At 45.4% G+C, this 25,345-nt stretch overlaps 1 pseudogene; it reads right to left on the bottom strand.

Moving 5' to 3' along the window:
* Window positions 1-240: 240 nt before the first annotated feature.
* Window positions 241-22,786, bottom strand: LOC115119701 (tripartite motif-containing protein 16-like; annotated as a pseudogene).
* Window positions 22,787-25,345: the final 2,559 nt, after the last annotated feature.

The raw sequence follows: 25,345 nt of genomic DNA, 5'->3' as shown, positions 1-25,345 counted from the left end.
AAGCACCGTAGTGCACTGTGTAGGGAATAGGGAACCATTTGGAACAGAGACAGTTATTCCCCTGAACATCTTTCTCTTCCTCATCTGGTTTCTTTAACAGCCCTTCACTCCTGCCCTCTTCCTCCCCTCCTCCCTTTTCATTCTATTCTATCAGCCACACCACTAGCTCACCTCCACACAATCCATTTACAAGTTAAAGACACACCTTGGAATAAATAACAAAGGAAAACTATTACAAGATGAAGTTTAGTGTTGTATTTTTTATTTCCCATCACTATAAGTCATATTTAATCACTGAACAGTAGCAGACCTAACTTCATCTGTTCCTGACTCTGGATAGTGGATTAAAAAGACCATCAATCTCCAATGATATTAAAGTACTATTCTGAACATTAATGATATACTGATACTTCTATGATTAATCTGTGTTTGTTCCATATAGTTTAATTAGTTAGTGATACTACCTGTTCAATGCGGCAGGTAGCCTAGTGGTGTTGGACGAGTAACTGGAAGGTTGCAAGTTCGAAACACCGAGCTGACAAGGTAAAAATCTGTCGTTCTGCCCCTGAACAGGCTGTTACCCCACTGTTCCTAGGCAGTCATTGAAAATAAGAATGTGTTCTAAACTGGCCTAGTTAAATAAAGGTAAAAAAAAAAAATGCCACTGAGGATAATTACATAGAGACAGAAAACCAGTTGAGAAAACATATCAATGGTTCTGAATGTCAACCAATATACATCAACACCACACATCATGATTCATGGAAATGTACAAGATTAAAACATTGTATTTGATAAAAAATAAGTACATGACATTTTAATTCAACTATACAGTCAGACAAATTATTGTACAGAAAAACAGACCATTATATCTGGGGACCATCACCACCTGCATTACTAGTATCTATGTGAACCCTACTACAGTTTAACCAGCTCAGCTATAGAATACACCAGCATTACTAGTATCTATGTGAACCCTACTACAGTTTAACCAGCTCAGCTATAGACTACACCATCATGACTAGTATCTATGTGGACCCTACTACAGTTTAACCAGCTCAGCTATAGACTACACCATCACGACTAGTATCTATGTGGACCCTACTACAGTTTAACCAGCTCAGCTATAGAATACACCAGCATTACTAGTATCTATGTGAACCCTACTACAGTTTAACCAGCTCAGCTATAGACTACACCATCATGACTAGTATCTATGTGGACCCTACTACAGTTTAACCAGCTCAGCTATAGACTACACCAGCATTACTAGTATCTATGTGAACCCTACTACAGTTTAACCAGCTCAGCTATAGACTACACCATCATGACTAGTATCTATGTGGACCCTACTACAGTTTAACCAGCTCAGCTATAGACTACACCGGCATTACTAGTATCTATGTGGACCCTACTACAGTTTAACCAGCTCAGCTATAGAATACACCAGCATGACTAGTATCTATGTGGACCCTACTACAGTTTAACCAGCTCAGCTATAGAATACACCAGCATGACTAGTATCTATGTGGACCCTACTACAGTTTAACCAGTTCAGCTATAGACTACACCAGTATGACTAGTATCTATGTGGACCCTACTACAGTTTAACCACCTCAGCTATAGACTACACCATCATGACTAGTATCTATGTGGACCCTACTACAGTTTAACCAGCTCAGCTATAGACTACACCGGCATTACTAGTATCTATGTGGACCCTACTACAGTTTAACCAGCTCAGCTATAGAATACACCAGCATGACTAGTATCTATGTGGACCCTACTACAGTTTAACCACCTCAGCTATAGACTACACCAGAATGACTAGTATCTATGTGGACCCTACTACAGTTTAATCAGCTCAGCTATAGACTACACCATCATGACTAGTATCTATGTGGACCCTACTACAGTTTAACCAGCTCAGCTATATACTACACCAGCATGACTAGTATCTATGTGTTCCCTACTACAGTTTAACCAGCTCAGCTATAGACTACACCAGCATGACTAGTATCTATGTGGACCCAACTACAGTTTACCAGCTCAGCTATAGGCTACACCAGCATGACTAGTATCTATGTGGACCCTACTACAGTTTAACCAGCTCAGCTATATACTACACCAGCATGACTAGTATCTATGTGTTCCCTACTACAGTTTAACCAGCTCAGCTATAGACTACACCAGCATGACTAGTATCTATGTGGACCCAACTACAGTTTACCAGCTCAGCTATAGGCTACACCAGCATGACTAGTATCTATGTGGACCCTACAACAGTTTAACCAGCTCAGCAGTACCAGAGAGCCAAAGTCCAGGATAGAGGTGCTGAGTGAATGTGGTCTGGACTCTGTGGAGGAGGGTCATTGTGTCAGAGACACTGTAGAAGGACAGAGTACCTGCCTTGTGATCCAGGTACACTCCTACTCTGGAGGACTGAGGGCCTGATACTTTAGTCACAACATTGTGTCTGAAACAATAACCATCACTATAGCACTCTAAACTCCAGGACTTGTCATTGTCTCCAAATCCACCATCTGTCTCTGTTCGGCTGATGTCTTTATATGAGACTGCTATATCAACATAACCACTCCACTCCACCTCCCAGTAACAGCATCCAGACAGACCCTCTCTACACAGAACCTGGTAGTAGTTGGTGAATCTGTCTGGTTGGTCAGGATATGGTTGGACTTGATCTGTATAAGTCACCTTTCGGGTCCCTTCAGACAGAGAGAGTTGTGTGCCTGCTGTGTTTTGGTCCAGTGTGAGCTGACAGGAATTTGGGAGAAGAGCAGAGCAGAGACCAATGAGGGAAGTTAGAACAATAAGTTAAGTCAGATACTGTATCTACCCTGTCTTTGATTAGAGCACAGCAGAGATCAGAGAAATATGAGGAGTCAGATAGATACCCAGTCTTTGATTAGATCTACTATTGCTATATATTTCAAGAGGGATTGTTAGGAGTGTCAGTAAAAAGAGACTTCACAATAAAGAGACTCACATTGTAACAACTGCTCTCTGGTCTTGGGCTCTGGAGGCAGTACAACATCCACTATTTTCACTACAGACACACAAACACATTGACAGAGAGAGAGGGAATGTTATCATCATACCATATGTATATGACTAGTAGGGAACTTTCAATGGTCTAAAGTTGATGTTCTTATTATTTTCAACACACCTGTAGTGGAGATCTTGGTCCATTCTCCTTTAAGGAATTCCTCTAGTTTGTCTCAGTTCAGACACAGTCTTACTCACATCTCCAAAGTACTGAAGAGGACGGACAACGATGCTGGGTAAGTCTGAAGACACACTGATTCTGGAGAGAGACTGATAACTCTGGAGAGAGAGAGAGAGAGAGAGAGAGGGACAGAGAGAGAGAAAGAGAGACAGAGAGAGACAGACCGAGAGAGAGGGACAGAGAGAGAGAGAGGAAAAGAGAGAGGGAGAGAGAAAGAGGGACAGAGAGAGAAAGAGAGCGAGGGAGAGAGAGAGAGAGACAGAGAGAGGGGGACAGAGAGAGTCATGCTCAACATGAGTTCCTGATATATTTCATTTTTGTTTTGTTTTTAGAATGAGATAAACACTCTAATCGAAAAAGCTAGCTACACAACAAAGACCTAGCCAGCATGCTAACAAGCTAGCCAGAAGAAACCTAGCAAGGGGAGTTAATACAACTACATCAAACGACCAAACTGAGTGAGTAAACCAAAAAGGAGACAGACTAACTTTAAACATATCTTCTGTTTGTTTGTGTGAAGATTTGTCACTCTTTTTGCTGGTTTTTGAGCTAAATTACAGCTAGCTGGCAACAGCAGCAGACGAACAAATCGGTTGCCATGGCAACGGGGCAGCAGAACAGATCAGCAGCAGTAGTAGCAGAGCCCACAAGCACCATGTCCCCACTCCCCCTCAGCGCTGAATCCATTCCCTACCCTCCAGAGGCCAAAAATGGAAGCTTTTAATTAAACAGACACTACTAAAGGGGAGGCCAGAAACCCTTTTCGCAGACCTCTACAAAAACGGTGATGTGAGTAATCTCATCTTCCTCACTGACCAGCCAAATGCATGGCGCTCAGCAGTGTGCTCTCACTACCCATCCATAAAGAAAGAGGGAATCTGTAATGGGTGGAAGCTGAAAGTCAAAGAGACAGACGACCTTGACAGCACCACGATAACAATCAACCTCTACAAGACTGGGACTGTCATGGTGCAAGGTAACATTAGGCTGTTTGAAACAGACTTTCAGACCATTAAGGAGAGAGCAGAGAGAGGGCACCACCAGTGGCATGCCCTCCCACAAGACAAACTCCACCAGCGCCACCCTCACCCCTACTCTCCCCACCCAAAAAGGCACATCCAGCACCTCTCTTCCCACCATAACGAAGGACACGCCCCAGGAGGAGAGCAACCCCCTCAGTGCAGAGCAGGCTCAGGCCCTCCTCACCACCATGGCTGCCATGAGGGATGAGTTCACCAGACTGGAGGGGGAGGTGGCCCTGCTCAGGGTGAGCGTAAGCAAACAGCAACCAGACAACAACACCTTAGAGGAGCTCCTAACCAAGGTGATGACAGAGCAGGACAGCAGCCTTGCAACACAGCTGAAAGAGGTTCAGCAAGAGAGAGACGGACTCAAGAGAGAGCTGGCTGATCTAACAAAGGAGGAGAGAGAGCTGGCTGATCTAACAAAGGAGGTGAGAGAGCTGGCTGATCTAACAAAGGAGGCGAGAGAGCTGGCTGATCTAACAAAGGAGGTGAGAGAGCTGGCTGATCTAACAAAGGAGGTGAGAGAGCTGGCTGATCTAACAAAGGAGGTGAGAGCTGGCTGATCTAACAAAGGAGGTGAGAGAGCTCCAAAAAGACAGGCCGAACAGTAATAACGATCTGACCACACTAAGAGAGGAGCTGCAGAAGAGAAAGTGAACAGGGGACAGACTGCAGGAGCAGCTAGAACACCACTCTATGACCTGCCCTCACACAGCAGAGGAGCCCAGCTCAACCAGCCAGGCCTCCCCAGCCCTGCCTGCTGCACCCCTCCTTCCCAAACCCCAGAACAGCCTCCCATTGACAGCGGCACCGGCACAGCCAGCCACACCTCAACTCCAACACCCACCAGCCCACCCTCTGCCCCCTCCAGTCCAGAAGAAACACTGGCTGACATTGTCCTGTTGATGGACTCAAATGTACGCAGATGACCTGGTGCTGCTGTCTCCCACTAAAGGGGGGTTACAGCAGCACCTAGATCGTCTTCGCAGGTTCTGTCAGACCTGGGCTCTGACCGTTAACCTAAAAAAAAAACAAATATGATGATATTCCAAAAAAGGTCCGAAAATAAGGATGACAAATTTAAATATGTTATATATTGTGAGCGTACCAAGTAATTAGGCGTCACTCTAAAGCGGGAAGGTGGAATAAACGAGTCAGGAAAAAGGTTTTTCTGATTGAACACGGTTCTCTATTGAGAGTATTTTGTCAACAAAAACATTCAAACATAATCAATGAAAAATCTTCCAAGGAAAAACACACATCTTCTTCTCCAGATGAAACAAGAACACAATAGGATAATCTTTAAACTACAACAAACATAAATCACGGTTTTGTCACCGTCTTAGTGGTTCTTTCAGCACAGCTTCTCTCTCTCTCGGTGGCCATCTTCCAGAGATAGTTTCCCCCTTCTCTTCTGGTTCCATTCTCTCTTTTATAGGGGAAGGAGAGTATCTCATTAGTACCGTCAGCTGTGCTTAATTGACTCTGGTTACCTTGTCTCCCAGGCTCTGTTGGGCAACTATCCATGAGCCCAGCCTGCCCTCTAGTGGTCCGTCCACAATATGTTCTTTTTGGACACAGTTCTATTAGAACACACCAAAAACTACACATATCTAGGACTAAATATCAGCAACACAGGTAGCTTTCACACAGCTGTGAATGAGCTGAGAGACAAAGCAAGAAGAGCATTCTATTCCATTAAAAGGAACATCAAAATCGAAATTCCAATTAGAATCTGGCTCAAAAATGTTCAATCAGTTATAGAACCAATTGCTCTATATGGCAGTGAAGTATGGGGTCCAATCTCTAATCATGAATTCACCAAATGGGACAAACATCCAATCGAAATACTGCATGCAAAGTTTTGCAAGACTGTATTGCAAGTGCAAAGAAAAACTCCAAATAACGCATGTAGAGCAGAATTGGGCCAATACCCCCTCCTCATTCGAATAGAAAAAATAACCATCAAATTTTACAACCATCTAAAAACAAGTGACCCCAAAACATTCCATCACACAGCTCTACAATGTCAAGAGATGAAACAAGAGAAGAGTCCCCTCAGCCAGCTGGTTCTGAGGCTCAGTTCACCAACCCAAACCAACCCCAAAGTGCCTCAGGACAGCACTCAGAAAATCTGGCCCAACCAAATCATCACAAAGTCTAAGTAAACTTCAAAGCTATTTGGCTCTAAACAGACAGTACATGGTGGCAGACTATCTGACCACTGTGACTGATAGAAAACTGAGGAAAACATTGACTAGGTACAGACTCAGTGAGCACAGTCTGGCTATAGAGACCGGTCATCACAGAGAAACCTGGCTTCCCAGAGAGGACAGGCTGTGCTCACTCTGCTCCAGGGGAGAGTTAGAGACAGAGCTGCATTTCCTATTACACTGTGATAAATACTCAGACTTAAGAGAATATTTCTTTCCCCAAATTATAATTCAATACAAAGAATTTGACACTATAAAAGATGAAGAAAAAATGAAATATTTATTGGCTGAAAAGCCAAAATGTGCAGTTTAGGCAGCCAAATATGTGTCCTCCTGCCACCTGAGGGACAGCCAGTGAAAAGTGGCTGTCGATAATATTTCCCATCTTGTTTTGTTTTGTCTTTCATACCATGTCATGTGTCTTGAGTTTGAGTTTATTTTGTTTTTACAGAGACAGTGCACATGTCACGCTCTGACCTTAGTTCCTTTTTATGTCTCTATTTTGGTTTGGTCGGGGCGTGAGTTGGGTGGACATTCTATGTTGTTTTTCTATGTTTTCTATGTGTTTGGCCTGGTATGGTTCCCAATCAGAGGCAGCTGTCTAACGTGGTCTCTGATTGAGAGCCATACTTAGGTAGCCTGTTCCCACCTGGTGTTTGTGGGTAGGTGCTTTCTGTTTTTGTGTCTGCACCAGACAAAACTGTTTCGGTTGTTCTCTTTGTTATTTTTGTTAATTCAGTGTTCAGGTAAATAAACAAGATTAACACGTATCACGCTGCACCTTTGGTCCTCACCTTCTTCCACCAACGGCCGTTACAGCACATTAATCAACTTTTCAGTAAAAGTGCCGGTTTTAGCCAGCCGGCTAATTTTCAACTGCAATCCCTGGTCAGGTTATTAAAAACAATTACAATATAGACAATCATTGAGCAGTGAGCACACACAGAGCAACATAGGACAAACGAGACATAGCATACAGACAGAGCAACATAGGACAAGCAAGACGTAGCATACAGACAGAGCAACATAGAACATAAAGCAAAAAGACAAAATTCATAAAAGCAACAAAGTGTTTCCACACCTCACAAGCTACAGACAACAGACAACATGGAAAGCGGCAATACACAGCTAGGGATTATGATCACAAATCTGATTGACCTCTTGCCATTTATTCATACATTTTGTGAAAGTGTGATAGATGGTGCAGTTATGTGTTTCTGATGAAGAACATGCAAACAGTTTTTTTCACATTGATATGCAAACACAAGTCACTGAGCCACTTTGTAACCTGGACCATTACAGTAGTGAGTTCTTGTGCAGCTTGTTGTTTGCTCTTTGCATGCACATATATCACTGTATCATCTGCATACATTTGAACTTCATACCCAGTACAGACAGAAGGCAGATCATTAATGCACAGGTTGAACAGGAGGGGCCCCAGTATTGACCCTTGGGGCACGCCCACATCATATCTAAGAGTGGGCGACAGCTCATTGCTCACTCTGACACACTGAGTTCTGCCTTCAAGGTATGATTTCATCCATCTCAAGGCATCGGGAGAAAAGATGAACTTGGACAATTTGTGATGAGAATCTCATGGTTAACAGTATCAAAAGCCTTCCTTAGGTCCAGAAACACAGCCCCAACAACGCCCCCTTTGTCCATCTTGGACTTCACATTTTCCAGAAGAAAGCAGTTGGCCGTTTCTGTGGAGTGTTTCGCTCTGAAGACAAACTGCATGGAGTGTAATGTGAAGGGGTTGTTGTTGAGGTGGGCAATCAGTTGTTCTGATACACACTTTTCAACAACCTTTGACACCACAGGTAGTATACTAATGATTTAAAGATGGCCGTTATTGTGGCCGACTTCTATACACTTGGAAACGCCCCGAGACCAATAGATGTGTTGGTGACCTTAGTAATGGGGCCAATGAGTGACTCTTTGTAGTTTTTAAGAAAGGTAGAGTCCAGCCCAAACACATCTTTGGCTTTAGAGTTCTTTCGTGAGCTAATCACCTTGTTCACCTTTGACTCAGGTTGAGCGTCATTCACTAGCACTGAGCCCATGAAACCAGTGAAGGAGTTCTGTGTCAGTACCCTGACAGAGTCAATAAAGTAGTAAATGAAGGCTATTGCTGTTTCGACTGCATCCTGTGTTAGATTGTTATTCACTATGATTTCTTGTCTTTTTGCAGTGTTACTATGGTCTTTCCCTGTTAATTTTTTTAGATTCTCCCAGATCAGTTTAGAATTTCCCTTTGCTTCACCAATACCTGACCACTGTGACTGACCCAAACTTAAGGAAAGCTTTGACTATGTACAGACTCAGTGAGCATGAGCTTGCTATTGAGAAAGGCCGCCATAGGCAGACATGGCTCTCAAGAGAAGACATGCTATGTGCACACTGCCCCAAAAATTTGGTGGAAACTGAGCTGCACTTCCTAACCTCCTGCCCAATGTATGACCATATTAGAGACGCATATTTCCCTCAGATTACACAGATCCACAAAGAATTCGAAAACAAACCCAATTTTGATAAGCTCCCATATATACTGGGTGAAATCCCACAGTGTGCCATCACAGCAGCAAGATTTGTGACCTGTTGCCACAAGAAAAGGGCAACCAGTGAAGAACAAACACCATTGTAAATACAACCATATTTATGCTTATTTATTTGCTCTTGAGTACTTTAACCATTTGTACATTGTTACAACACTGTATATATATATATATATATATGACATTTGTAATGTCTTTATTGTTTTGAAACTTCTGTATGTGTAATGTTTACTGTTCATATTTATTGTTTATTTCACTTTTGTATATTATCTACCTCACTTGCTTTGGCAATGTTAACGCATGTTTCCATGCCAATAAAGCCCCTTGAATTGAATTGACAGAGAGCGAAGAGCGAGAGAGAGGGACATAGAGCGAGAGAGAGAGGGGGACAGAGAGAGAGGGACAGAGAGAGAGAGGGAAAGAGAGAGCGAGAGAGGGACAGAGAGAGAGGGACAGAGAGAGAGAGGGAAAGAGAGAGCGAGAGAGGGACAGAGAGAGAGGGGGACAGAAAGAGAGGGGGACAGTGAGAGAGAGAGGGACGGACAGAGAGAGAGAGGGATGGACAGAGAGAGAGAGGGACGGACAGAGAGAGAGGGACGGACGGACGGACAGAGAGAGGGACAGAGAGAGAGAGGGAAAGAGAGAGCGAGAGAGGGACAGAGAGAGAGAGGGAAAGAGAGAGCGGAGAGGGACAGAGAGAGACAGAAAGAGAGGGGGACAGTGACAGAGAGAGGGACGGACAGAGAGAGAGAGGGACAGAGAGAGAGAGGGACGGACAAAGAGAGAGGGACGGACAGAGAGAGGGACGGACAGAGAGAGAGGGATGGACAGAGAGAGAGAGGGACGGACATAGAGGGGAACAGAGAGAGAAAGACAGAAAGAGAGAGAGACGGGACAGAGAGGGGGAGGGACAGAGATGGACAGAGAGACAGGGACGGAGACTGACAGAGAGAGGGACAGGACAACATAATGATTGAGATGAATAGTTTCACATGAAGTTCAATTCATATCACATGTAACAAGGCAGTTTAGTTACCTGGAGGAAATGGATGTGATCCTCTGAGTGTGAGAGCTTCTCCAGCTCAGTGCTTCTCTTCCTCAGCTCAGCTATCTCCTGCTTCAGTTGCTCCAGGAGTCCTTCAGCTTGACTCACTTGAGCCTTCTCTTGGGCTCTGATCAGCTCCTTCACCTCAGAGCGCCTTCTCTCAATGGAGCGGATCAGCTCAGTAAAGATCTGATTTACTGTCCTCTACTGCTGCCTGTGCAGAGCGCTGTTAAGAGTACACAAACAAAACAAGCGTGCGGTTAAAATTGGCAAAAAACACACACATTTCTTCACACAGGGTCGTGGGGTGAGACAGGGATGCAGCTTAAGCCCCACCCTCTTCAACATATATATCAACGAATTGGCGCAGGCACTAGAAAAGTCTGCAGCACCCGGCCTCACCCTACTAGAATCCGAAGTCAAATGTCTGCTGTTTGCTGATGATCTGGTGCTTCTGTCACCAACCAAGGAGGACCTACAGCAGCACCTATATCTTCTGCACAGATTCTGTTAGACCTGGGCCCTGACAGTAAATCTCAGTAAGACCAAAATAATGGTGTTCCAAAAAAGGTCCAGTCACCAGGACCACAAATACAAATTCCATCTAGACACTGTTGCCCTAGAGCACACAAAAAACGATACATACATTGGCCTAAACATCAGCACCACAGGTAACTTCCACAAAGCTGTGAACGATCTGAGAGACAAGGCAAGAAGGGCATTCTATGCCATCAAAAGGAACATACATTTCAACATACCAATTAGGATTTGGCTAAAAATACTTGAATCAGTCATAGAGCCCATTGCCCGTTATGGTTGTGAGGTCTGGGGTCCGCTCACCAACCAAGACTTCACAAAATGGGACAAACTGAGACCAAATTGAGACTCTGCACGCAGAATTCTGCAAAAATATCCTCTGTGTACAACGTAGAACACCAAATAATGCATGCAGAGCAGAATTAGGCCGATACCCACTAATTATCAACATCCAGAAAAGAGCCGTTAAATTCTATAACCACCTAAAAGGAAGCGATTCCCAAACCTTCCACAACAAAGCCATCACCTACAGAGAGATGAACCTGGAGAAGAGTCCCCTAAGCAAGCTGGTCCTGGGGCTCTGTTCACAAACACAAACACACCCTACAGAGCCCCAGGACAGCAGCACAATTAGACCCAACCAAATCATGAGAAAACAAAAAGATAATTACTTTACACATTGGAAAGAATTAACAAAAAAACAGAGCAAACTAGAATGCAGTCAGCAGGAGCAGCGACCATCCTTCTCCCCACGATGGAGGAGAGAGTTCTTCATCACACGTCCATCCTCCATCGCATCGGATCAGTGATGGATCAAATGATGGAGAGGATGGACCGTTGGGAGAGGAGTGGTCTCCCTACTACCCCACCTACCCTCCCACCAGCAACTCTACCATCTCCCCCAGCGGGATCCGGTACCAGTGCTCTGCGCATTACGCCTCCGAGGGAGTACGATGGAGCGGCGGCGGGGTGCCAGGGATTTCTACTACAACTAGATCTCTACCTGGCCACCGTTCGGCCGCCTCCCTCGGACGAGGAGAGCGTGAGTGTCCTCGTCTCTTGCCTTACGGGTAGAGCCCTGGAGTGGGCCAATGCTGTCTGGAACGGGCCCGACTCAGCGAGGGGCGACTACCCGGAGTTCACCCGCCGTTTCCGGGCGTGTTCGATCATCCTCCGGAGGGCCGAGCAGGGGGGTGAGAGGTTGTTCCATCTCCGTCAGGGGACGAGGAGCGCGCAGGACTTCGCGCTGGATTTCCGGACCTTGGCCGCTGGAGCAGGGTGGAATGACAGGGCCCTGATAGACCATTACAGGTGTAGCCTGAGAGAGGACGCCGCAGGGAGCTGGCTTGTCGGGACACTACGCTCAGCCTGGATGAACTGATAGACCTGTCAATCCAGTTAGACCATCTGCTAGCTGCTTGCGGACGTTCTGAAAGGGTCCTGTTAGTTCCACCTCCTGACCCTCCCGCTCCTATCCCGATGGAGCTAGGAGGGGCTGCATCTAGGGAGATCGGAGGAGGAAGCTCCTCCTGTACCAGTTGTGGCCGGAGAGGGCACACTTTCAGGTCGGTGCTGGAGGAATTCATCTGGGAGTCGAGAGGGCAGGCAGAACACTCCTCGGTTACCCCAGGTGAGGCAGCACCACACTCTCCCAGAGTTTCCTGTTGGTCACATGTTTTTATTAATATGTTTCCTTAAATTTTTTCCCTCTCTCCAGCATAAGGCGCTAGTCGATTCAGGCGCAGCTGGGAACTTTATAGATCGCGGACTCGCTCAGAGGTTGAGGATTCCGTTAGTTAAGGTAGACCCCCCTTTTCCCGTGCACTCGTTAGATAGTCGACCGTTAGGGTCAGGGCTGGTCAGGGAGGCCACTATTCCTTTGGAGATGATTACGCAGGGGAATCATAAGGAGCGGATTAGTCTGTTCCTTATCGATTCACCTGCGTATCCGGTGGTGCTGGGGATTCCCTGGCTGGCTATTCACAATCCAATGATTTTGTGGAAACAAGAAACTCTCCAGGGGTGGTCTGATGAGTGTTCAGGCAGGTGTGTAGGAGTTTCCATCGGTGCGACCACGGTGGAGAGTCCAGACCAGGTTTCCACCGTGCGCATTCCCGCTGAGTATGCCGATTTGGCTATCGCTTTCAGTAAAAAGAAAGCCACCCAATTACCACCCCATCGACAGGGGGATTGCGTGATAAACCTCCAGGTAAACGCTGCACTCCCCAGGAGTCATGTGTATCCTTTATCCCAGGAGGAGACGTTGGCTATGGAGACATATGTCACGGAAGCTCTGGGACAGGGGTACATTCGGCCCTCCATGTCACCCGTCTCCTCGAGTTTCTTTTTTGTGAAAAAAAAGGATGGTGGTTTGCGTCCATGTATTGATTATCGAGGTCTCAATTCCATCACGGTGGGTTTTAGTTACCCACTACCTCTCATCGCTACGGCAGTGGAATCATTTCACGGAGCGCAGTTTTTCACGAAACTGGATCTCAGGAGAGCGTATAATCTGGTGCGTATTCGGGAGGGAGATGAGTGGAAAACCGCATTTAGTACCACATCTGGCCATTATGAATACCTCGTCATGCCGTACTGGTTAAAGAATGCTCCAGCTATCTTTCAATCCTTCGTTGACGAGATTCTCAGAGACCTGCACGGACAGGGTGTGGTGGTGTATATGGACAATATTTTGATCTACTCCGCTACACGCACCATGTGTCTCTGGTGCGTAAGATTCTAGGGCGACTGCTGGAGCATGAACTGTACGTGAAGGCGGAGAAATGTGAGTTTTCTAAACTAACCGTTTCCTTCCTGGGTTATCGCATTTTCAGCTCGGGGGTGGTAATGGAGGGTGACCGCGTCAAGGCCGTGCGTAATTGGCCGACTCCGACCACAATAAAGGAGGTGCAGCGGTTCTTAGGGTTTGCCAATTACTACCGGAGGTTTATCCGGGGTTTTGGTCAGGTAGCAGCTCCTATTACCGCACTGCTGAAGGGGGGGCCGGTGCGTTTGCAGTGGTCAGCAGAGGCGGACAGAGCTTTCCGTAGGTTGAAGGCGCTGTTCACTGAGGCGCCGGTGTTGGCGCATCCGGACCCTTCTTTGAGGTTCACAGTAGAGGTGGACGCAGCCGAGGCTGGGGTTGGAGCGGTGCTCTCACAGCGCTTGCTCCGCCCCTGTGCTTTTTTTTAGAAGAAGCTCGGGCCAGCGGAGCGGAATTATGATGTGGGGGACAGGGAGTTGTTGGCTATGGTTAAGGCTCTGAAGGTGTGGAGACACTGGCTTGAGGGGGCTAAACACCCTTTCCTCATCTGGACTGACCACCGTAACCTGGAGTATATCCGATCAGCTAGGAGACTGAATCCTCGTCAGGCAAGGTGGGCCATGGATTTCACCAGATTTCGTTTTACGATCTCGTATCGACCAGGTTCCCTCAACACTAAGGCCGACGCGCTGTCCCGCCTCTATGACACTGAGGACCGGTCCATCGATCCTACTCCCATCATTCCGGCAGCTAAGCTGGTGGCACCAGTAGTATGGGAGGTGGACGCGGACATCGAGCGGGCGCTAAGAGAGGAACCTGCGCCTCCACAGTGTCCGGAGGGTCGTAGGTACGTGTCGCTCGCTGTTCGTGATCAATTGATTCGATGGGCTCATAGTCTACCCTCGTCGGGTCACCCGGGTATTTATAGGACAGTGCGAGGTCTTAGGGGGAAGTACGGGTGGCCTACCTTGGTGAGAGATGTGCGATTCTATGTCTCCTCCTGTTCGGTGTGCGCCCAGAGTAAGGCTCCTAGGCACCTGCCACGAGGGAGGTTACAACCCCTCCCCGTTCCACAACGACCATGGACCCATCTATCGGTGGATTTTCTTACTGACCTTCCCCCCTCTCAGGGGAACACTACGATCCTGCCGCCTTATCCCGTTGCCCGGTCTCCCTACGGCCCTGCAGACCGCGGAGGCTCTTTTCACCCATGTCTTCCGGCACTACGGGGTGCCCGAGGATATTGTTTCTGATCGGGATCCCCAGTTTACCTCCCGAGTGTGGAGGGCATTTATGGAACGTCTGGGGGTCTCGGTCAGCCTCACCTCAGGGTATCACCCGGAGAGTAATGGGCAAGTGGAGAGAGTGAACCAGCAGGTGGGTAGGTTTCTGCGGTCGTATTGCCAGGACCGGCCAGGGGAGTGGGCGAGATACATCCCCTGGGCTGAAATGGCCCAGAATTGATTAAGCCACTCCTCTACCATCATGTCACAGTTTCAGTGCGTGTTGGGGTACCAGCCGGCTCCTGCGGACTGAGGCTCCTGCGGTGGAGGAGTGGGTGCAGCGCTCTAATGAGACCTGGAGGGCGGTCCAGGAGTCATTACGTCAGGCCAGTGGATGGCAGAAGAAGAGCGCTGACCGTCACCGCAGTGAGGCCCCCGTGTTTGCACCAGGGGACAGGGTCTGGCTCTCGACCCGAAACCTGCCCCTCCACTTGCCCTGCTGGAAGCTGGGTCCGCAGTGTATAGGGCCATTTAAAGTCCTGAGGAGAATAAACAAGGTTTGTTATTACTCCTTTCGTATTATCGCATTAACCCTCTCCTCAGGCCGGTGGTAGCTGGTCCCATGCAGGAAGGTGAGGTTCCGGAGTTCCCTCCGCCCCTCTGGACATCGAAGGGTCCCCGGCGTAGAGAGAGTTCCATTGCCTCCATCCGGATCGCCCTGCGCCTCGGCCCCCGGGTCGTCCTCGAGGCCAGCGTCGGCACACTGCGGGAGCTGCGCGTCAGTGGGAGGGATACTGTCACGAATATTACCGAAGGTGGCTCCCCTTCTTGTTCGGGTGGCGCTCGGCGGTCGTCGTTACCAGTCTACTAGCTGCCACCGATCCTTTGTTCTGTGTTCGTTTGGTTTTGTCTAATTGGTTTCACCTGTTTATTGTTTGGTTGTTAGGGTGGGGTTATTTAAGTTCGTTTAGCCCGCTTCTGTTTGTGTGGGCTTGTTCTCCTGTATGTCTGAGAGGTGTTAGTGTTTTTTGTTGGGTTTTTGCGCTGTCCTAGTATTTCACATCAGGGGACTATTTTGTTTTATAGTTACACCTGTGTTGGGTATACTATTTTTGTTCCTGTTCATTTTTGGACATTAAAGCGTGTTTTTCCCGAATCCTTTGCTCTCTGCGCCTGACTCCACACCCATTCACTCATCGACTGTTACAAGTGAGGCAGCTGAGAAATAAGGTGTATTTTTCTCATTCATTCCAGAGATCAGTCTCGAACCTGCCCAACGCCAATTGCAGCCATTTAGAAACAACATATCACCAAAACGTTTTTTAAAATTAATTTAAAAAATGTCTCCTGGCTGTTTAAATTGGCCACGTCTTGAAAAATAGAACAGGGACATGCGTTTTGTTTCGGTTTTACACCTTTTTATAAACATTTAAAACAGGATGACCATGATGAAAAAAATCTAACGTTTGATGGCTATGCGCCAACCATCGCTATCACTGTGAGTCACTACAACGTGTAATCAGGTGAACAGTGAGCTTCCTCACCAAGTAGCTGTTACCTAGTTAATAATAAGTTACCTGAGGTAAACCAACAAGGTTAACGCGGGCTGGTCTCATTGATAACAATAGTGAAGCTGACATTGTGACGCAGAACAATGGACTGGGAATAGAACTTTCAGAAGGTGAGTTGGTGTCACAGTGTTCAATACAACTAATAGGAGCTGGCAGGGTGAGACATCACCTAAAATAAGACCTGTTTTTACTATACAACTAATAGGAGCTGGCAGGGTGAAACATGACCTAAAATAAGGCCTGTTTTTACTATACAACTAATAGGAGCTGGCAGGGTGAAACATGACCTAAAATAAGGCCTGTTTTTCAATAAAACTTATAGGAGCTGGCAGGGTGAAACATGACCTAAAATAAGGCCTGTTTTTCGCGATTACGACAAACAGCTGAGACATATGGTAATATTGGTAATATTATATGTTGCTTGGCGGATGCAATGAACTAGTTTTATCAGTAAATGTTAAAAATGTAGTGTCCATCCTAGTCATTGTCCCCGCTGCCGGCTGGTAGCGCTTGCCTGCCCTCAATCCCCACACTATCTTTGTTAAACTTTTAGGGATAGGGGGCAGCATTTTCACTTTGGATGAATTGCGTGCCCATAGTGAACTGCCTCCTACTCTGTCACAGATGCTAATATATGCATATTATTATTGATATTAGATAGAAAACACTCTGAAGTTTCTAAAACTGTTGGAATTATGTCTGTGAGTATAACAGAACTCATAGGACAGGCAAACTTCCAAACAGGAAGTGGAAATTCTGGGGCTGGTTGATTTTCAACTCATCGCCTATTCACATCCAAATAAGATATGGATCTGTTCGCACTTCCTACACCTTCCACTAGATGTCAACAGTCAGTAGAACATGGAAGGAAGCCTCTAGTGTGATGTGGGACCGGATGGCAGCTATTTGAGTCACTGGTCTAGCAGAATGCCAGTTCCTGGTTACACAGAGCAGTCATTATATCGCATGCGTTCCATTACTCTGTAGACAAAAACAAATGCTCCGTTTGGAATGTTATTGATATATATGATAATAACATCCTGAAGATTGATTCTCTACTTAGTTTGACCAGTTTATTCGACCTGGAATATAACTTTTTGAAGTTTTCGTCCGAGTTCGCCTGGACCAGCGCAAAAGTAGCTAATTGGACACTAGAATGGACATTATGGAACAAAACAATGATTTATTGCGGAATTCGGATTCCTTGCACTGCATTCTGATCAAAGATCATCAAAGGTAAGGGAATATTTATGATGTCATTTCGTATTTCTGTTGACTCCAACATGGCAGAGAAATATATTTACGTCTGAGCGCTGTCTCAGGTTATTGCATGGTATGCTTTTTTCGTAACGTTTAAAAAAAATCTGACACAGCGGTTGCATTAAGAACCAGTGTATCTTTAATTATATGTAAAACATGTATCTTTCGTCAAAGTTTATGATGAGTATTTCTGTTATCTGGCGTAGCTCTCTGTAATTACTCCGGATATTTTGGAGGCATTTCTGAACATGGTGCCAATGTAAACCGAGATTTGTGGATATAAATATGCATATTATAAAACAAAGTAGTAATGTATTGTGTAACATGATGTCATATGAGTGTCATCTGATGAAGATTATCAAAGGTTAGTGATTAATTTTATCTCTAATTCTGCTTTTGGATCTTTGGCTGGGAAAAATGGCTGTGTGTTTTTTGGGATTTGGTGGTGATCTAACATAAATATATGTTGTGTTTTCGCTGTAAAACATTTTAAAAATCGGACATGATGGGTAGATTTAACAAGATGTTTATCTTTCATTTGCTGTTTTGGACTTGTTAATGTGTGAAAGTTAAATATTTCTAAAAAATATTTTTGAATATCCCGCGCTGCCTTTTCAGCAGAATGTTGGGGGGGTGCGAAGTTAAGAAACAAACACTTGTCTACGAAAAAAGACACCTAGCCAAGAGCAAATGAAATGAAAACCACTTGTAAAGTTACCAAAACGAACCAACTCTAAACGGAGGCAGATTAGACACCACTACTCTTGTCGAAATCGGGCACCAACACACCCCTCACAAAAATGATACTGGTAACTAGTCGAGTAACAAGACTCACCTTTTTCATTAACAAAAACCTCCTTGTTCATTCTGGATACAGAGTGTATATGTTCTGCTCCCACCTGTTCGCCGACCATGATCAGAAATTCCTCCACACCATTCTCCAGAATGCACCTAATGCAAGAGCGTTTCTTCTTCACTCGGTTGAAGCCATCACGCCGCACAAACAAACTACCCCTACTCCCCCTCAACTCTAACCGATAAAGAGTGGAAACCAATAAATAAACCCTCAACAAGAGAAAATAACATTGGAAAATACGCTAAAAGAAAAAAGAATAGTAACCCTCCTCAGGAACCACAAAAACGTCACACAACCAACTACTTCTTCTATGATATAATAGCGGTCCGCAAATCAACGTTAAAGGTGCATGGCGCCACCTACTGTGCTGGAGTGTGTTCAATCACAGTTTACAACATTTATAAATCCTCCTACCTAACTCAGTACTTCTGAGAAAATAAAAAAGAGCCCTACTAACTTCTAATAGACCCTCCCCAATCCCTAAATCCTTTCCAAACCCCCCAACCCCGTCCAACCTCAATAACCCTACACTTCAATCTTTCCCTCTCTTCAACATACTTACAACAATATAACAACACAAGCTCCACCGTTTCATTGACAAATACCCTCCAGACACAAACCATTCACTTGCTGCCAACCAGATGTAAGGACCAGTTCAATGTACAATGTCGTAAGCACAATCGAGTAAACACCACCTCTTCCTTCCAAATCTGACCTTTCAATCTTGGTCCACCGACCTTTCTTTGGAGGAGTCCCATCTCTTATAAGGGCATATAAATGCCGTCCCTTGTGCTCAGAGCCCCATCTCTTCTGCCACACATCTATCAAAATGTCTCTGATCTCACATTTGGCCTCACCTTCTACCCAGTGGAACATTAATATCAATTATATCTTTTAGCTAACTGGTGTACAATTCCATTCCCTTCCACACCTGAATGTGCTGGGACCCAGCAGAATCTCACTACTACACCCATTCTCTCAATTCTCCATAACAACATTGCTACCTCCAATAGAAGGTCACTCCTATTAGATTTACCAGATGATAAACTATTCAGACAGAGAATCTGAGCATACTATATTCCTAACAGGTTGTACGTCCTCCACCCACTGGAGGGCAACGATTATTACCAACAGTTCAACTGAGTATACTGACAGTTCATCTGTTAGTCTTCTACATATCTGCACATCAAATCCAGGAAGGTAAGCTCCTGTTCCTGGGCTCCACTATCTGGGTTCTACATATCTGCACATCAAATCCAGGAAGGTAAGCTCCTGTTCCTGGGCTCCACTATCTGGGTCCTTGATCCATCTGTGAAAAGCGGTAAAAAAACATAAAAACTTCTACCAATGTAATTGTCAACCAGTTTCCCTTCATTACTGACTTCTGACCAATCTGTCCTTTTCTCTACCAAGGTTAGATGAACAACAGGATCTGGGAGTAACCATGGAGGAACATCCCCTATCACCACAGAAGGGCCAACCTCCAAATCCTTCAAACCACTCTCATCAGCAAGCTTTTCAACTGTCCAACCAAAACCACTGCCTTGTCTACTAGTATATTCCCAACAGTCATCTAGAACAGTAGCAGTGGGATGCTCAACCTCACAGCCTTTCAACCCAATAAGCTAATGACAATTTATTACGTCGTATATCCAAAGGCATCTCACCTGCCTCCACTAGTAAGACACATACAGATGTTGATTTAAATGCACCAATACATATCCTTAAAGCCGTGTACTGGATTCTGTCCAGCTGCTGAAGCCAAGTCTGTGCCGTTGTTCCATAAACTATACACCCGTAATCAACTGTTGTCCTGATCAGAGCTCTATAAATATCCATCAACGATTGTCTGTCAGCACCCCATTCATAACCAGAGACCCACACAACCAACTACCATGAAAGTGATGGAATGAGAGAGAGAGACATATCATTACAACACTGTACATAGCCATTATATAACGTTTCTTCTTCTTTGGAGTTTAACGGCGGATGGCTTCCAATATGTTGCATTACTGCCCCCAACTGGACTATAATATAAATCTATTTTACTTTGTGATACAAAAAGTAAAATCCTTCCAACTAACCCTACACTCATTAAAAACCCACTACCCCATTCCACTACTTTGACTCTATCTGCTCCTGCACCATGACGACGACCTGGGAGGATGGGACACCACCACTCAACACACCCTGTAACTCTTCTGAAGTCAAATCTCGTATGACCAAATACTTCTCTGCAGCTGCCACCACAACATCTATTTTCTGTGATTTACGGTCCATATCTGCAGTACAGTTGATAACCATTGTTATGAACGCTAAGAAGCCAGCTTTACTGAAGCATATATCACTTGTTGGCCTATCCCTCTGTGCTGCACAGATCTACTACTCACAAGGATCCTCTCAGGATCCCTCACCCTTGACCCATCCTCCTCTACTTTCTTCACTGCCTCAGCAAACGTGCAGGCATCACAAACAGCATGAGTCTTCAACTTCAATTGCTCCACCTCCACACTTAACGCTATCCCAGAAATCACTCATTCCAATGGTGTCCTGTTCCTAAGAGCAAAGCAAGAAACAGATCTCGACCCAAGTTACGTGACACAGAGCGCCCACTCCCTCTGGTCAAATGAAACACAAACAAATATCAGAATTCCACTACAGGTTACCTTCACTGATTCAACTGCACCCAACTCCTTTCCCACCCACCCTGAATCCACAAATGGATCTGCCAAAAGGTATGGATCCACTTCCTCCAACAATGTAACTCCTACTGCACCAGAGTCTTCTTTATCATGTCCATTGATGTCAGACTCTGGTTCTGAGCTCTTCTCCACACCTTCTATCTCACTTAACTCTCCCTCATCCATTTCCATTTCACCTCCAGAACTCTGTCTGGCGCACGGCTCTCTCTTTTTGTACTTGAATTATAACATTTGAAATGTCTCTATTACTTTGAAACTTTTGTGAATGTAATGTTTACTGTTCATTTCTTATTGTTTAATTCACTTTTGTTTATGTTTCCCATGCCTATAAAGCCCTTTGAATCGAATTGAGAGTGAGCTCCATGTTAATATATAGGGGACATGAGTCAGTCATGGTTACTCATGTTTATGAGAGGAGGTAGCTCCGCCTTTGACTTCTAAATCAGTGTCGACCCAATAGGGAATGTCCTCTTGGTGTAACGGTCAAGATGTTGGTTTCTCCTGCAGTAGACCTGGGTTCATATCTCATCAGTTACATTAAGCAGTCTTGTCTGAAAGGGGTCCAGACAGACTGTTCCCAACAGTGGGATTGGAAAGGGGTCCCTCTCCTCTCTCTCTGACTGGAGGAGAGAAGTGAAATGGTGTGTCTGCTCTCGTCAACAATACTCACCTTGAAAGACTCCACAGCCTGTTGGAGCTCCTTCAGCTCCTTCTCTCTCTCCTGGAATCTCTGCTGGACCTTCTGCTGACTCAGCCCCAGCTGCCTCTGTAGAGAATCACTCTTCAATGAGCTATCAAGCTTTATTTGTCCAGTAGATGTGACATAGGGTCCATAGAGAGGAAGGTCTAAGATATTGATGGTGCCTTTAAAATATGATATTATGTTGCTCTGTGAATTATTATAGTTGTTATGGTAGGCCTACAGGTATCAAGGGGTTGAGACTGAACGTTTGACTCATAAAAGTGCATTCAGAAAGATAATAGTGTTTGACTTTAGAAAATGGTGATACATTTGGAGCAACTCAATATACTCAAGGTTTGTGTTCATATTTGTTCTGTCCCGTTACGATATCATTTGAAAGATCTTATATTCAAACAGCCTTAGTTCCTACTGTATCTTTAATTCTTTGTTTATCAGACAGTCACCAACAAGTTGTTCTGGTCTTACCTGTTTCTCAGTCCTCTCTGCTGAAGCTGACACTGTATCATGGCCTTTATGTTCATCCATCAGACACTGATAACAGATACACTGCTGATCGGTACGACAGAAAACCTCCAGCAGTTTGTCATGATGAGAGCAGATCTTCTCCTGTAGTTGTGTGGTGGCTTTGACCAGCTTGTGCATCTTGAAAGCAGGAGATTCATAGTGAGGTTGGAGGTGAGTATCACAGTAAGAGGCCAGACACGCCAGACAGGACATGAGGGCTTTCTGCTTAATGGTCCCAGTGCAGACATCACACGCCACATCTCCAGGTCCAGCATAGCACAGAGCAGGAGGTGGAGCAGCCTGGAGTCCTGTCTTCTTCAGTTTCTCCACAACCTCAGCCAACATGTTATTTTTCCTATGAGTAGGCCTTGGAGTGAAGTTCTCTCTGCCCTGAGGACAGCTATAGACCCCTTTCAGAACATCCTGATCCCAGCAGCCCTCAATACAGCTTCTACAGTAACTGTGTCCACGGGGGATGGTGACTGGTTCCTTCAGTAGATCCAGACAGACAGAACAACAGAACTGGTCCTGGTCCAGCAGAACTCCCTGCTGAGACATTTGGACGGTTGTTCACTCTCACACAGACAGACGACACAGAGACTCGGATCAGTTTCATTTCCTCAGAAAATAGTTTGGGGGATTGGGAGGGACTACCTGGTACTGGGGTTAGAGGGAAGGAAGGAGGGAGGGAACTGCATGCAACGTCAGAGGGAGACAAATTTAGTTGCTAGGTCAGGAACCTTAATTTGGAATAAATCTAACAAATGTGAGTTGTTGGAATATATAAAGGGTAACAGTTTCTCTGAAGTACATATTATATAATTATTTTAATGACCTATGTGTTATAACACTGATTATAAGTGTCTATAATAATTCACAAGTGTTTCTAATGGGGTGGGGAACTTGTTATTGATACAATGTACTGTAGTTGAAATGAATACTGTATGTATTGACTGATCATTGAGAATGAGGTAATACTTTACATTACATTGTGGTTATTACTGTTAGGTCTAGGGTCAGGGTTAGAGGTATTACATTCAGCAGTAACTCTAGACATATCTAGGACTAAAAAGAGAATACGTTTTACAATCAGAGTTCTTTGTATCTCTTCTTAATCATACAGATACCCCCCACATCTTATAGGTGGACGGGGTTATGAACACATCCAATACATTATTTCTGAAACCAGATGAAATGAAACTGTCTTTCAGCAGGAAAAGCTTCTCTAATAATCCTAACCATGGCTGGGTGTCTTCAGAGACTGAGAGGTATAGAGACACACTGTCAAGTCAAAACATCTTGCTGTGCTTTCATGTCAACACACGTATTCTATTCTAGTCATTATATTATATTGTATAATATTATATGATAATGTATTATATCCATAGGTTCCACTCATTATAGTGTTAATGATGACTGTTTGTTGTGTACATTGATTGAATGGTTAGGACTATCTCACTGTATTCACAGTTTAAATCCCAAGAGACCAGGAGATCTAAAGGAAGCCTTCAACACTGCATCCCTTCATCCAGACATAGTAAACAACCTGTCTGTCTGTCTGTCTGTCTGTCTGTCTGTCTGTCTGTCTGTCTGTCTGTCTGTCTGTCTGTCTGTCTGTCTGTCTGTCTGTCTGTCTGTCTGTCTGTCTGTCTGTTGTTATCAGCATTAAAAAGCCTTACAACTCTATGCACAAGGAATATTTAAACAATCTTTTAATTTTTTTGTTTTTACATTTACCTGAACAGTGCAGATGCAACGTTTAAGACTCCACTGAATCCACTGGTCTTCTAGAACCAAGAGGGTGACCTGCAGGTAAACAAGACACTACTTAATCATCTGGTCTTCTAGAACCAAGAGGGAGGCCTGCAGGTAAACGAGACACCACTGAATCCTCTGGTCTTCTAGAACCAAGAGGGTGACCTGCAGGTAAACAAGACACTACTTAATCATCTGGTCTTCTAGAACCAACAGGGAGGCCTGCAGGTAAACGAGACACCACTGAATCATCTGGTCTTCTAGAACCAAGAGGGTGACCTGCAGGTAAACGAGACACCACTGAATCCTATGGTCTTCCAGAACCAAGAGGGTGGCCTGCAGGTAAACGAGACACTACATAATCATCTGGTCTTCTAGAACCAAGAAGGTGGCCTGCAGGTAAACGAGACACCACTGAATCCTCTGGTCTTCATGGACCAAAAGGGTGGCCTGCATGTAAACAAGACACCACTGAATCCTCTGGTCTTCAAGAACCAAGAGGGTGACCTGCAGGTAAACAAGACACTACTTAATCATCTGGTCTTCTAGAACCAAGAGGGTGACCTGCAGGTAAACGAGACACCACTGAATCCTCTGGTCTTCTAGAACCAAGAGGGTGGCCTGCAGGTAAATGAGACACCACTGAATCCTCTGGTCTTCTAGAACCAAGAGGGTGGCCTGCAGGTAAACGAGACACCACTGAATCCTCTGGTCTTCTAGAACCAAGAGGGTGGCCTGCAGGTAAACGAGACACCACTGAATCCTCTGGTCTTCTAGAACCAAGAGGGTGGCCTGCAGGTAAACGAGACACCACTGAATACTCTGGTCTTCCAGAACCAAGAGGGTGGCCTGCAGGTAAACGAGACACTACATAATCATCTGGTCTTCTAGAACCAAGAGGGTGGCCTGCAGGTAAACGAGACACTACTTAATCCTCTGGTCTTCTAGAACCAAGAGGGTGGCCTGCAGGTAAACGAGACACTACATTTATTACATTTACATTTAAGTCATTTAGCAGACGCTCTTATCCAGAACCAAGAGGGAGACATCCTGTGGAACAGTGCATCTAAATCTTTTAAGGGGAGGGGGTGAGAAGGATTACTTTATCCTATCCTAGGTATTCCTGAAAGAGGTGGGGTTTCAGGTGTCTCCGGAAGGTGGTGATTGACTCCGCTGTCCTGGCGTCGTGAGGGAGTTTGTTCCACCATTGGGGGCCAGAGCCAGTTTTGACTGGGCTGCGCGGTGGCCTCAGTGGTAGGGAGGCGAGCAGGCCAGAGGTGGATGAACGCAGTGCCCTTGTTTGGGTGTAGGGCCTGATCAGAGCCTGGACTGAATTCCCCTCACAGCTCCGTAGGCAAGCACCATGGTCTTCGGATGCGAGA

The sequence above is a fragment of the Oncorhynchus nerka genome, linkage group LG17 (assembly GCF_034236695.1).
Source record: "Oncorhynchus nerka isolate Pitt River linkage group LG17, Oner_Uvic_2.0, whole genome shotgun sequence".
Lineage (NCBI taxonomy): Eukaryota > Metazoa > Chordata > Actinopteri > Salmoniformes > Salmonidae > Oncorhynchus > Oncorhynchus nerka.
This window is presented reverse-complemented; position numbering and strand designations above follow the sequence as displayed.